Consider the following 15196-nt stretch of genomic DNA (forward strand, 5'->3'; position numbering starts at 1 on the left):
GCTGTCTCGTCTTTAGCTCTGAGGAGCTCTTCATCCAGGCCCCCCACTGCCTGGAGCGAGAGGCCTGGTGCAGGCTGCCTGGGTTCCAGGACCCCAGTTCTGCCCCTTATGTGGTGGGTCTTTGGGGCGAGTTTCTCACACTCTCGGCTCCTCCATCTTCCCACCTGTGAGAAGGGGGGCAGCGAGTGTCTACCTCTCAGGGTGCAGATAAAGCCCAGTGACCCCCGTACACTGCCTGGCGCAGCGCCTGGCCCACCAAGGGCTCTGTGGGTGCTGCCACGGTTACCCCTGCCAGTCTGCGAGGCCTGCCTTTTTGGGGAAGGGGGGGCTCTACGATTAGCATTCAAACTTTGGAACTTTTACCATCTGGTGGCAAGGACTCTTCTAGAATGTTGCATCAGAGCCAGGAAGAACGACAGAGAGAGACATGTGGCGGGTTGTCCGTGCATCTCCTTCCTGGCACGACCTCGCAGCTTCGTGGTTTATAAATGTCTCAGACTTGGTTTATCAGTCTCTGGGGGGTGGTCAGTGCCCTAAACATGGAGAAGGGTCCCCAAGCTTTCCAAGCAGGAGCCCCAGAAGGGCACCACTCGACAGTGCTGGCAGGTGCGTGCACTGCACCCGCGTCCCAGGGTGGGCTGGGGCACAGTCTGCGGGGTCACATGTCCCCGGACCTAAGCCCTTCCCTCTTCTTTCTAAATGGATTTGTGAGATCCTTGCTCCTGTTTCCATGAAATGGGGCTTAACAAAATGAAAAGAAAAAGGCCCCCAGCCTTCCATAACCCAAAGGGCTGCGGGGCTCTTGTAAATCCTGAGGTCTCCCTGGCAAAAGAGCCCCTTGAGCCTCCCTGGTGGCGCAAGGGGTTAAACACCACACTATGAAGAAATCTGCAGCCTCTGCAGCAAGAGTTCGATCCCCAGCTGGCCAGGGAGCAACCCACATGGCACAGCAGACCTCTCCTGCCTGGCCCGCTGCTCCCCTCAGCAGTGTGTTTCAGTCAGTCTGCCTGTTCTGTTCCCCACTCTGTCTCTGGTGGATCCTCTCACCCCCCTCATCTCTGGCCTGTGCCCCAGCTCTTGTATGCATAAATAAATAAATCTTTTTTTTTTTAAAAAAAGTGCCCCTTGAAGGGTGCGCTATTGTGCAGAACATCCTACCTCCACCCTCTCTTTCAACCTGTGACTCAGAATCCAGAGGTGTAAAAGCTGAGAGTAAGATGTTCTAGTGCATTCGCCAAACCTTTTGCAATGGAAGGAAAACCGCCACCATGTGCTTACATCTTGTAAACGACAAGCTTAAAAAATAGTTTTGGAAGGTATATGGAAAAGGCTTAATTTTTCCTAATTTTAAAGAGCTTCTAGAGAAAGAAAGGAGGATAGGCAGGGAGGAAGCGAGGAAGAGAAGGAGGCAGGGGTTAGAAGCCCCAGGTAACACTCAGGCCAAGGAACAATGAAACACCCTTTCACCCACTGAATTGACAAAAATCCTAGGATTTAATGCCAGTCTGTGGAAAGACCGGTCCTCTGCAAAATTGCTAGCGGGGAGGTAAATCAGCACATCCATGGTAGAAGGGAAAGCAGCTTATCCATCCCAGATCACAAATCTGTATTAAAGCTGCTCTCCAAGAATCCAACCAAGCCAGAGAAGAAATGTGCACTAGGGGCTGAGGCCTGCAGCGGCTGCTTCTGTGTTAAATGTGTGCAGACCTTCCCCTCTGTCATGAACCCTGACACATTGTGGTATCATGACTATTTCACAGCAGTGACACTGCCTTAGGCATAGTAAGTATTCTAGAAACCATTTAAAGTTTATGGAAAGATGCAAATATATGCAAAAATAATACTCAAGTATCTCCGATGCAAATATATGCCAAAATGATACTTAAGTATCTCAGATTTTGATGTCCATGTGGGTCTTGGAATCCATGCCCCAGAATACCAAGAGGCCACTGTAATTCCACTCCTGAGAGTTGATCCTAAAGCTACAGGCATGCGCACGGAGGGCATGTGTACGGGGTTATTTATTGTGGCATCGCTTGTGATTAAAAAGAGCAATGCAAACAGCAGATGACTTTTACCAAATTTGGATGCCTTGCTGGGGTGAACATTTTGCTGCTGAAAAAGAGGAGGTTGTAGTCTAAATAATGATTCATTTTCTAAATATCATGTCTTGTTAAGAAAACTAAGCAAGGTTCAGGACAGTGTTGCTACCTTTGGTAGCCAAAGGGATGGAAGATAAGAATTTACAGTTGTATTTTCTTGGTTTTGTAAAACTGAATGGAACTAGAAAAGCCCTGCTCAAAGAGGTTACCTGTGGGACACCTGGGCCAGGGCTAAGGCTTGGAGACAGACTTTGCACCCTCCTCTTTGACTGAGGACTGTTGAACAGAAAGAAGGCATTGCCAATTCAAATGGAAATAATTATGTCTTATTCTAGGGGTGACAGTGGAGGTGATGGTGATCGTGGTGGGAAGATTCTCATGCACTTCCACAGGAGAATAAATAGGTCAACCTTTCTGAAATTCAATTCGGCAATGTGTGCACTGAAAAATTTACCTGTTAGACATGGATACATGTTGTTTAAGGGGGAAAATTCCAAATTTGGGGAGTAGGAACGCATTAAACAGTTACCATTGCATGAGGTGAGTAACCGGTGACACACAGGGCAGCGTGCTAAAAGCTAATGAAAGTGCTGTGAAGTGTGTGCAGTGACATGGAGGGCGGCCCTGATCCAGCCCGCCGTGGGGAACAATGCACGCGCGGCCTGATACTTGTAAAGTATACAGCTCTCGGCGCAAGGGTGTCTGCAAGGAGGATACACCAGAGTGTCAACGAGGCTGCAACAGTATCAGGTCATTATCGATTTTAATTTTTCTTCTATCTGACTTTTTTGTTATTATGTGTTAATAGTATAATTATAGTTAATTAAAAATAATTTCCCGGGGGGCCTCCCCGGGGGCTCAGCAGTTGAGCGCTGGGTGGCGAAGCTGCCTGCAGCCTCTGCAGCGCCGGTTCGATCCCTGGCTGCTCCCCGGCCACCAGAGGAGGGTCCCGCATGGCGCGCAGACCTCTCCTGCCGCCCGCTGCTCCCCTCAGCAGTGTCCTTCGGTCCTTCTGCCTGCTCTGCTCCCCGCTCTGGCTCTGGTGAATTCTCTCACCCTCCCGCGCTTCTGACTGTACCCAGTGCTTGTGTAAATAAATAAATAAATCTTTAAAAAAAGAAAAAATCTCCCAGGCATAAGACTCTATATGAAAAGACTGTTTTGATGATGGAATCATTACCATGCATCCTCTTCTAGAACCTCTTTTTTTCCTCTTGGACATTCATGACCATCTCTCCCTGTCAGTGAGCCCATCACAGGATCCACCGCAACCCAGACAGATGCAGGGCTCTGCGTGTGACCAGGCCGCGCACGTCATGGAGCGGCAGAGAGCGAGAAGGGGTTGAAATGAGGATGTGCAAGAGTTAACACCTATATTCACACACAAGGTAACTAACTGGACCCTGTTGCAAACAAAGAATGCCCAAGAGAGGGGTGGGGGAACCTTATACAACACCAGGCATTTACAATGGAAATGTAGAGCCTAGAGAGGACCAAGGAAGAGGAGGAAGACGGTCTTTACGCCACGCGTGGGACAGGAGAGGTGACCCCACAGGGCGCCCCCACCCCGGGCTAACTTGCAGTGTGCGCTGCCATCTGCTTGGTCTTCCTCCTGTCACTCCCAAAGGCTTTTATTCTGATTTATTTTAGGAGCTCCAAAAGGTGAGTTTCTGATTTTATCTCTTTCTACTTCTTTTCATAGTGCTGAACCCCGGGCAAACAGTGCGCCCTCTTTTCTTGTTTGAAGTCAGCAGTGAGTTTAAGTCTCCTGAATTTCCTGCTCCTTTGGAATTCGTCACCTGCTGTTAGCTGGGCCGGCCGCACCTGCATGTGTCCGAGCTCCGTCTCCCTGCCCACCCCTGCCAGGCCGTCGGCAAAGCCAGGGGACAAGTCACACGCTTGGCTGTTTCCAGATCCTGTCACTTCACCCAGAGTGGAAAGCTCCAGGTGTCTGCGCCCCTTTCCAGGTCTGCAAGAGAAGTGAGGCTGGAGGTGGCTTCACTGATGCCAGGGAGCGACCGAAAGTTCTAAAGTAGCTTTTATCTCTGAGGACGCCAGCCGGCTACAGCCTGGAGTTTGTCGGGGTCTGGCATTTCATAATGGAGCCACAGCAGAGGCTGCCAAAGCTCCCGTACCCCCACACCCTGCTCCCTTCCTGTTCAGGGCTAACAGGCTCCGACCCCAACTGCCAGCTCCTCATTTCACAGCCCAAAGACTTCCCTCACCTGGCACCCCTTCGCCACCTGTGCAGCAGCCAAAGGACCCAGAAATCGCTGCCCCTGGGTGCAGGCGCCCAGCACTGAGGACAGGAATTGGTTTACAACACCCCAGCTCCCTCGCAGAATACCCTGAGCTGTGTGCTTTACGTTGGCTTCCAGAGTTTGCCAAGTGGAATTGTCACCCAGGAAGGAGCTGATTTGATACCACATGCTTCATTCTCCACCTTCCCTCCCCCGTCGCACTTCCCCTGCCCCTGCAGCATCTCCTGGGTTCATCTCCCGCATAAACAGCTCCACCTGGAAGCTGCATCTTAGGGTGGCATTAGGTGGGAAGCAAAACAGAGACAGGTGCCCACTCCCCCAGGGGCTTGTGTGGGGAGCCTGGGAGCACAGTGGCTGGACATCTGGGACACTCCCTCACGCAATCAGAAAGTGGGGTCCATAGCCTCAGCTACAGTATACAGCTCGGGGACCTCTTTGCATGTTGGGGTCCCTTGGCCTGCCATCTCCAGTCCTGGGGGGGCCCAGAGCACATGCCTCGGTGGACAGAGACTAGTGTAGTGTTGGGTCAGGGGTCACAGAATGACCCGTATGTTCTGCTGCCATCCCCAGCCTCAGGCAGCCCCTCACCAGGCTCTGCTGAAGGTGAGGGTAAAAGAGAGAGGAATTCAGGGAGAAGAACCTGAGGGGAAGAGCAGAAAGCCTTCCTGCCTTCTTTCATTTCTTTAATCAACTTTAATTCCCTCTGAAGTGTCCTTTATAGCGTTTCTTTACAAGAGCATCTGTTGGGGGCAAACTTTCTATTTTTATTGCATTAAAGATACCTGTATTTTGCCTTCACTCCTGAATAACAGGTCGGCTAGTTTTGAAGTCTGTGCTACTAGTTGGTTTCTGTCATGATGTATGCTCTGCTTTGACTTCTGTTGTTGAAGCTGAGAATGCTGTTGTCGTGTGGACTGCCATTGTTTTGCAGATAAACCTGCTAGCTTGTTTGTTTCCTTGCCTCTGATTTCTTTTTTTTTTTAAAGATTTATTTATTTATGCATACAAAAGCTGGGGTGCAGGCCAGAGGTGTGGGGGGGTGAGAGGATTCACCAGAGACAGAGTGGGGAGCAGAACAGGTAGACTGACCCAAGTACACTGCTGAGGGGAGCAGCGGGCGAGACAGGAGAGGTCTGCTGCGCCATGTGGGTAGCTCCCTTGCAGGGGATCAAACTCGTGCTGCAGTGGCTGCAGACAGCTTCACAGATGCATCTTAACCCTTGCGCCACCAGGGAGGCCCAGCCTCTGGTTTCTTAATCCAGAGGAAGTTAACCCTTTTTTTCCATCTCTGTTCTGTAGTTTTATTTTCATATGTCTAGATGCGCCTCATGTTTAATTGTAGTGAACAATCCCTACTATTGAATCTGAATGAGCGAGTCTTCTATTAAGAAAAACAACCATTCGTTGTCTTTCTAAGAATTGTCACTCTCTGTTCTTTCTATTCTACCTAAAATTCCCATTGAGGACATGACACCTCCTGTTATTCCATCCTCCACATCTCCTAAGCTTTGCAAAATATTCTCTATGTCCTCTTGGTTCCATTTTCCTGTTTACAAACTCTTTCCTTAGCTGTGTTTAATCTGCTGCTCAATTCCACTGAGTATTTCATTGAAATGATCTCATTTTTCATTTCTTGAAGTTCTATTTGGTTCTTACTCAAATTCACATGGTCATATTCATCCCCACTAGTTTCTCTTGTGTTTTTGGTTTTAAATATATTAATTTATATTACCTATCTGAGCACTCTATTATCTGAAAACTATAACATTTGATGTGCTTACTTTTATTCAGAGTGGTTGTGTCCTTTATCATTTTTAAGTAAGATCTCTTCCATGGGGATGCTTCATTCTGTTTTGTTTTCTGTGGGAATTCTATGTGACGTAAGACATGTCACAGAAGAAATGTCCCTCCATGGAGGTTTCAGTTTTGCCTTTTAGGTGCCTTAGGGCTAGTCAACATAACTGAAAAAAATCTCCACCTCTATCCATCCTCCTCGAGTCACTTCTCTACTGAACCTTGGAACCCTCTTCTCTGTTCACACAGATTCTTGTGCACATCTTTATGGCCCCTCAAAAAACAGTTTTTGAAGCCACATGTCTGCTTTCTCACTTTATCTGTGAGCCCTTCATATAGACCAATAGGTCTACCACACACAACTCAAACTCTTATAAATGAAAGAACTTGGAGAAATAAATCATCAGCGCCTCCGCTCCTTTGAATGGGATATTACCTTTCATCTTTACCTCTCAGGTATTTTTGAGAGATCACAGACCCACCTGAGGCCACTGCATCAAATGCTTCACTGCCTGCATAAGGTAACGAATGGAAAGTCCCTCACAGGCTGTGATCCCTGCAACACACTGCTGTTGCTCCGTGCCTGGCAGCTGGCACCCATACGCTGTCGCCTGTGCTTAGTGAGCCAGGGATGCTTCCAATGGGAAAGACCCATCCCATAGTAACAGTTTCAAACTTTTGTGAGAGCAGAGCAAGAGCAAGGCTGTACCTGAGACCAGTTCCTTCAGAACCCCCTCAGACTTTGATCCTTCAAAAGCGAGCAGCAGCAACCAAGAAAGCAGCTGTGTGAAGCCTAAATGTCCCCATCTGTTCTGCATCACCTGACTCAGTTGGACATCGGGAGCTGCGACCACACTCACGCGTGTCTGGATGTTCCTGTGACCCAGCCAGAAGCACAGAATGTGGGACTGAATTTTCACTCACTGAATTGCAGCTAAGGCTAGAGCTGCATTCGGAACTCAGCACTCTGTACAAAATACAAGCCACCTCAGCAGTTTATTTTTTATCAAAAAAAAAAGTTGATAATGGTAAAGCCATTTTTTGCTTTATGCTATACTTTCTCTATTTTGCTTAAGCTTTTTGTCTTGGGGTGAAAAAAGGATTGAGACGGCCATGGTTTTCAGTCACTCCATATAACTATCATCGCCTGCCCCCTAGTGGTCTCAGGGCAAAGTGCAAAAAACTGCAAGTCATTATTTTATGTATTTTTTACATCATTTTTCATTTTTGCACAATGTATGCATTTTCACCTAGGTTATAGTCCCCATACAGTTCCCACCCTCCTTATTTTGGCCCTAATCCCTCCTCCCCTGCCACCCTCACCCCCCGCAGCCCCATAGTGTGTCTCTGGTTTATAGTTTCTTGTTGATTTTGATTTTTACTTTATTCTAATTAGTCTTTTTCCTGGTCCCTTATTTAGGTTTTATAAATTCCTGCTATGAGTGAGACCATCCGGTATTTTTCTTTTTCTTTTGGCTTATTTCGCTGAGCATGATCCCTTCCAGCGCCATCCATGTTGCTGCAAATTGCATGTGTTTATCTTTTTTGAATGCTGAGTAATATTCCATGGTGTATATGGACCACATCTTCTTGATCCAGTCATCTATTTTTGGGCATTTGGGTTGTTTCCAAAGCTTAGCTATTGTAAACAGTGCTGCTATAAACATAGGGGTGCAGGTGCTCTTTGGAATTGATGTTTCTGTGTCCTTTGGGTAAATACCTAGGGGTGGAATTGCTGGATCCTATGGAAGCTCTATGTTTAGTAGGTCCAGAAATCTCCACACAGCTCTCCATAGTGGTTGGACCAGTTTGCACTCCCACCAACAGTGCAGAAGAGTTCCTTTTCTCCACACCCTCGCCAACATTTGTTGTTGCTAGTTTTTTTAATATGTGCCATTCTCACTGGTGTGAGATGGTATCTCATGGTAGTTTTGATTTGCATTTCCCTGATGACAAGTGATGTTGAACATTTTTTCATATGCCTGTTGGCCATTTGTATTTCCTCTTCGGAGAAGTTCCTTTTTAGCTCCTCTGCCCATTTGTTGACTAAAAATATGGACCGCTTCACGAATTTGCGTGTCATCCTTGTGCAGGGGCCATGCTAACCTTCTCTGTGTCGTTCCAATTTTAGTATATGTGCTGCCGAAGCAAACACTGCAAGTCATTTCTTAAAGACAATTTTCCCGGTTGCTTCTTTTCCCCTTGTTTTGATTCTTGTGCATGAAAACGGATTTTATTAAACTTGCCATAACCCCTGAGTCCCTCTGCTAAAAAAGGAAATGAAAGAAAATATCTGTGGAATCAGAGGCAATCGCCTAGATGCAGAAATGCTAGGATTCAGGACGTGGTTTCCTCTCATTCTCCATCCCCAGGCCCCACCAGCTGCCGCGGCCCACGGTGTCAAGTGCCTCCTGCCATGGCTCTGCGCCGGCTCCAGAGCCCATGCCGAACAACTCCATCTGATCCAGCTCAAAACGTTCCCTCCTCCCCATGACCTGGCGCCTAAGGCTGTCCTCACGTGATGCCAGGACACCCTCCTACTCCCGGTCCCTGGTCCAGACAGAAACAGTCTCTTTGGATTGTGCCGAATGAAATAAGAAGGAGAAAAAGCAAACGAGATGATTTCACTCGTATGTGGGATATTAGCGAAACAGAACAAAGACAAAACTAAACCAAAGCAAACCCTAGAAATCTGACTGCAGAACTCAGGCCTGTGCGGGCACCGGCGTCTCGGAGGCCCCGACTCCACCTGCGAGCAGGAACCAGCGCCAGGAGGACTCGGGGGCCCTCCCAGCTGCCCGGGCCCACCTCCAGCCAACCTGGCCATTTCGGGGGACAGGACATCCGGGGGCAGAGTGCAGAGAGAGGATGCGGGCACGGGCCGCGGGGAACCCAGGATCCCCTGATCCCCAGGGCCCCGCAGAGGCACCGAAGTGGGGAATAATTAACCTTTGCAAAGCCTGCGAGGGCGCTGGGGGTTGGCACCCCGTGGCGTGAAAGGCTAATGCGCTCACCCGATGCCCCACGCTTGCACCTCTGGAGCAGGGGCCGGATAAGGGGGTGTGCTCTTCACGGGGGGCACCCACCTGCAGGGCCAGAGCTGGGAGAGAGGGTGTGCCCCACAGCTCACCCTGCTGGGGCGCCTCTGGGGTTCCCCCGAGGGGCCCTCTGGGCCTGCCCCCAGACACCTCTGGCCGGGGCTGCCTTGGGGCCGCCCTGGACACGGCACAATTTTCCGGCGTGGTCTTGTGGGGAAATTCTGAGAGGACGCGCTGCGCCCTGCATCTGGCGCGGGTCCTGCCGGCCAGGCCGCTCCTCTGCCCTGGAGGCGGCGCGGGCCTCTGCAGAGCTGGTGGGAGCTAGTCAGCCTCGGGCCTTCCGTGCGGTGGCGAAAGGGGCACCTGAGACCTTTCACCGCTGCGCTTGGAAAAGGAGCTGCCTATTTTCTCCTCTTGTCCCTTCCACAGCTATGATTTTTCATGCTGGCTGCACAATAGAATCTTCTAGAGTGCTGTGAAAATACTAATGTAGGGCCTAGCCCAGGCCAATTCAAGCGAAATCTCAGGGCGCTACTCTGGCAGCAGACTTTTTCCAAGCTCCCGAGCAATTCTGCAGTAGGCCTGGGGTGGAGCACACGGAGGGGTGAAGACCGCCAGCCCTGGCAGCCGTGGGGACCCTCTGCCCAGCCATATCTTTGGCGGAGGCCCAGTGATCACCCTTCATTCCCCAGGGTGGCTCGAAGCTCCCTAACCCACTCGGCCTGCTGAGCCTCCCAGCACACGGCGCAGCCTCCTGCCCCCCCTCCAGACGCGCGGTGCCCCCGCTCCAGACGCGCGGTCCGCCCCTCCTGCCTCCTGCCCCGAGCTGCTCCTTGGTTCCTGGGCCATCGGCAGAAGCTCTGGGCAGGAGTCAAGACAAAGCCAACCCCAGCCAGCCCAGTGTGTCTGGTCAGCGCCCCTCCCCCCTGCCCTTCTGGGGTGGGGTTTCCGGCCCCAACACAGACACAGCCTTTCCCCCACTCTCTGCCAACTGGGACAGCCAGCCCCGGGGTCCCCGCCAGCCCAGAGCTCTGCAGGGAGGCTGGGGCCCTGCTGGCTAGAGGAGCACAAAGAGCCGCCAAGTTGGGCCTCAGCCTCATTCCCTTGCCTGGCTGGTACCTGCTACTGCTTTCCCGGCGCAGGCGTGGGCGTGGGCACGTCAGAGCTGTCCTGGGGTGAACGCTGTCCTTTGGGGGCTCATTTCCAACCTTCTTGCCGACACCCCCTGGCCTGGGCATTGCCTCCGGCCTGGGCATTGCCTGCCGGGCCACAGTCATCCTGCGCTCCAGGGCTGCGTGGCTCTGCCCCATGCCTGCGCGGGTCAGCACGCGTCCTAAGAGCCACAGCCAGGCGGTGGCAGGCTCAGCGCAGACCAGTCCCGGCGTACACCGAACTGATGGGTTCAGGAATCGCCAGCCAAGGATGCTGGCGGCCTCATGGCTGCGCCTCTCAACGCCGGTTTCTGAGTCTGGGTCGAGTCCTTTCAGTTGCTCTGCCCGAGTCAGGGTGCTGTCCCTGGAGTTCCTTGGAAAGCCCTTGTTCTGGGCTAAATTGTGTCCCCCCCCAATCCAGATGTCCGAGTCCTAATCCTCCATATTTCAGAGTGTGACCTTGCTTAGCAAACAGTCAAGACAAGGCAAGGCAGGAGCTGGGTGGGTGCAGGGGCAGGAATGGGGCACTGAGCGGGTTTTCTAAGATCCCGTGCAGATGGGGTCAAGGAGGAAGGCGTCCTGGAGCCCTCGGTGGCTTTGCAGGTCTTTTATTTAGATTTACCAGGCACACGGCAGGCAGGGGCGCTGGGGGGCAGGCCTCCCGGCCCCCAGCAAATCCTCCCTCTGTCTGGGCTCTCCGGCCTTCTCTCTGCTTTTCTTCTTCCTCGGCTTCCGTTTGTTCTTGGCTTCTGCTGGCGTCCCCGTGACGCCGCCCTTATAATCTCAGTCTCTCAGCCCAGGTGACCCACTGCAGGTGCCGCCATCAGGCATGCGTTAAGGACCACAGGGTTTCCTCATCTATCCTGATGGCGGGAGGGCAGAAAAGCCTGATACTTTTCTTTACCCTATAGTCGGCCAGAGATCCAATATGGTGGGTTTCCTTAGGAGAACAGGGAAATTTGAACACACAGATACAGACACTCAGGAGAGGCCCATGTGACAGCAAACTGCACAGCAGCACACCAAGGGACGCCAAGTGTTTCCAGCATCCTCCAGAAGCCAGAAGCAGGGAAGGCTTCGCCCCTCCAGGAGCCTCCAGAGGAAGTGTGGCCTTCCTGGCACCTGATTTCAGACTTCTAGACACCAGAACTACGAGAGAATGAATTTCTGCTCTGGCAGCCTCCTGGCTGGTGGTGCTTTGTTATGGCCGCCCGAGAAAACTAGGACAAGAAGAGAACAGGCCCCGTGCTCATCCCCGCGCCTCTCTGCGGGTTAAATGCTGCCACGTGTGAACAACCCAAAACCCACCCTGAGGGGATCCTAGATCTCCGCTTGCTCAGTAGTAGACACGCAGCACCCAGGGTCAAGGACGCCTAGCCTGGGGGCTGCACATTTTTAATTTATCCCAATGAACACTCGGGGCATCTTTTATGCCAGGTAGAAAGAAAGGAATGAAACACAGACACTGCCCTGGAGTAGCGTGCTGTTCAGTAGGGGAAGCAGACAGGTGAGTGGTTACAGCTGTGGAACCCCCATCCGTAACAGGTGGACACACTGATAAAAAAGATACGCACGCCATGCCGAGGGTGCTCCTCAGATGAGCCCGTGGGTGTGGGGAATTACACGGGGACACGTGTGTGACTTGGCGGCGGGCAGGGGTAGCTTGAATTTCACATCGAAACGTGTGCATTCAGCTTGCCGCGTGCTTCCCCAGGACAGAACGGCCCTTCGCATCTGCACACTGGAGTGGGTCTTGCAGAGCCGCCAGCGTCCAAAAGGACATCGCAGGTTTTCCTCTTTTTTTTTTTTTTTAAAGATTTATTTATTTATACAAGAGCTGGGGTACAGGCCTGATGCGCAGGAGGGTGAGAGAATTCACCAGAGGCAGAGTGGGGAGCAGAACCGGCAGACTGACTGAAATACACTGCTGAGGGGAGCAGCGGGGAGACAGGAGAGGTCTGCAGCACCATGTGGGTATCTTCCTGGCCAGCCGGGAATCAAACCTGCGCTGCTGAGGCTGCGGACAGCTTCACAGAGTGTGCTCAACCTGCTGTGCCACCGGGGAGGCCTGCAGGTTTTCCTTTTTTTTTTTTTTTTTTGTGGGACCCTCGCCGGCGGCCGGGAGGTTTTCCTCTTGAGATAAAAAGTGTTCCCAGCAGGTATATTCTACCCAAATTTTGAAACTCTTAGAACTGGGTTGTAGGGCGTGCGTGTGTGGGCGTGCATGTGTGTGCATGTGTGGGCGTGCATGTGTGTACATGTGTGGGCGTGCATGTGTGTGCATGCATGTGCGTGACAGTTTAACAGGCCTTTGGTAAAAGAGTCTGGGGTTTTGCTCTTAAACAGAAATTCTCCAACTCCTTTTCCAGTTCGTTTTGCGAGCAGGTCACCCAGATCTACTCATGTGGAAAGCAGCTGGCACTGGAGCACTCCCAGGGCCTGCTCACGGCAGAACCCTAACAATAGCAAGATCCCTGTGCCCAGGCACCCAGGCCTCGGCCTCGAGCACATCGGTGCTGCTGGAGAGAGAACCACAGGCTCCTGCTGGAGCTTCTCCCGGACTAGCTGCAGCGACGTGGCTGAGTCCTCGGGCAGGTGCCATGCACTGGCGCAGGCCGCTCCCCGCTGTGCGGAGCCGCTGCCCCTCGACAGGAAATCACGGTGATTCATTTTCACATTGAAAACCTCAGTGGTCGCCATGCAGTTTCCTCCCCCCAGCTCCTGCCTCTCACCGTCGTTGCTGCAAGTGGAATCCATCGAGATTGGGAAATGAGTTGAGAAAGGGGAAAAAAGTGGGAAAACATGTCCTTTGTGGCCGATGTGAATTGTGCAAAGGATTTTTTGTTGTTGGGAAGGCTGCCAAGAGCGGAGAAGACAATGAGAACAGAAAGTGATTCACCGAATCAACAACTTCAGTGAGGTGGAAGGGGAGACGGAAGTGGCCCTTGTGTTTGGCAAAGGAGAGTCCAGAGGCCACTGGAAAGGCCGCCTGTGACTCTGGAGGAGGGTGTGTGACATGAGGGGGCATCAGGAGGACAGAGAGGCTTCAGGCTTCCTGGGGAGAGAGGGAGGGTCGGCCCGGCCTCAAGACATGGCCTCCACCCTCCACACCTTGACACCAGCAGGTGCCTGCACTCCCGGAGGGAGGACAGTCCCGTCAAGGCCACAACCTGGCCAGGCCTGCAGCGGTTGTCCCAGGAGTGATCTTTCTGTCAGAGCTGGGAAGGCTGAGTGGACCCCCTCAGTAAGAAAACTGGGTGGGGTGCCCCTCACCTCGGACCCCCGGGCACTTAGTTCACCAGGCAAAGCAAGCTGAGGTTAAAAGGTGCCGTTGGAACAGTCTTGGGGCCTCATCCCCCAGCCCTGCCTGTGGATTTTGCAATCCCCTCACGCCACAAAATCTCGGTCGAGGAGGGAGGAGTCATTTCTGCGTCCTTTCGACAGCTGTCGTAGGTCCCCTGCCTGTGCAGGCCTGGTGGGGTATGGCGCGGGGGACCTGGGTGAAGACAGAAAAGGTTTGGTCTCATGAAACTTGCACCCCAAGGACACAGAGGCAAATAAACAAGGTCATTGCCAAGGTCAATGAGGGGTAGGAAGAAATTCAAATGCAGTAACAGGGTGATGGCCGAGGGGCCGCCTTAGTTTCGGGGTCAAGAAAACCCCTTGGAGGAGGTGACTTGAGCCAGGTCAGCTCAGAGAAGGGAGCTGACAAGAGACCATCCAAGGAAGAGCGCTGAGCAGGGGTGAGAGGAGGCGGCACAGGGGCCTGTTTGGCAGGAACACCCAGGATGACCTGACCGGGGCCACTCTGGAGGGTGACTTGGCCTGCCCGGGGGACAAACTCCTGCATATGACACCCCAGGAAGGCAATTGGCTTTTGCATTTGAGAAGTGAGGACTCCTCCCTGGAACTGTTTACATGAAAATTAGATGGAGGTTACTTGCAGATAACACTGTAACACCTGCCTAAGGAAGCTTCTAGGAAGAAAGCCTGGAGGGGTTGCCCTGGGACAGTGGTGCCTTCAGCAGATGGCAGGTCCCCAGGAGAGGGCGCCCCACTAGAGGAGGGGGCGCCCCACACAAGTCAACCAGCTAATCGGAACCTACCGAGACACTCCAGGGAAAAAAAAAAAGCACTTGACAGTTCTTCACAAGTGTTGTAGAATATTAAACAAAAGACTGTGCGCGCCTGATTTTTTCCCGGCTCACAGGGCGATTGCTATGAAGTGAAAAACTGGTTTAAGATTAAACTTCTAAATGTTCACTGTGGCGCAATTTCCTTAAGGACTCAGAACAGCAAAAGACCCATAAATGAGTTCATGAAAACCAGCACCTGGAGGGCACCCTTTGGGAAAATAATCTTTGTCACCATGTCATCTTTCTTTCGATAACAAGATTAGTAATTGGGGAAAATTTCAAGTTTATTGGAATAAGACCTAAGAAATAGTCATGTCTAGAAGGTGCTTGAAATTTCCATTGGAAATTTTACTGGTTTCCCTTTCACATCTTTAGAAACCAAGGAATGACAAGGGAAGTAACCTCAGCCTAAGCAGAAAATTCTCCAAATGTTCTGCTGTTTCTCCCTTCGAACAGGATAGAATATTCTGTTTCTGACTTAGAGTAAATGAAGGGACCGGTGAACCGGAGTCCACGAGGAGCAGCGCTTGTTTATGGGCACTGCAATTCAGGGCGGGGGGCAGCCTGGTGTTCTGCTTTGCCACACAGCCCAGGACACGCATGGTGCGCTGGGGACGCCTCAGCCCAGCCCCTCCTGTCAAGTGTTGGACCTTTGTCTTCTGGAAGGTCTCCCAGTACACTGGTGGGCTCACAGCCTCAAGACCTCCCCAGTTG

At 51.9% G+C, this 15196-nt stretch overlaps 1 non-coding gene across 1 annotated transcript; it reads right to left on the minus strand.

The window, feature by feature from the left end:
* Positions 1 to 8205: 8205 nt before the first annotated feature.
* LOC119243905 (U6 spliceosomal RNA) lies at positions 8206 to 8312 on the minus strand. Its single transcript, XR_005124889.1, has one exon. It is a non-coding gene; the product is annotated as a U6 spliceosomal RNA (small nuclear RNA).
* Between the last annotated feature and the right edge of the window lie 6884 nt (positions 8313 to 15196).

This window comes from Talpa occidentalis, unplaced genomic scaffold (genome assembly GCF_014898055.3).
Source record: "Talpa occidentalis isolate TD23 unplaced genomic scaffold, MPIMG_talOcc4v2.1 talOcc4.13, whole genome shotgun sequence".
Lineage (NCBI taxonomy): Eukaryota > Metazoa > Chordata > Mammalia > Eulipotyphla > Talpidae > Talpa > Talpa occidentalis.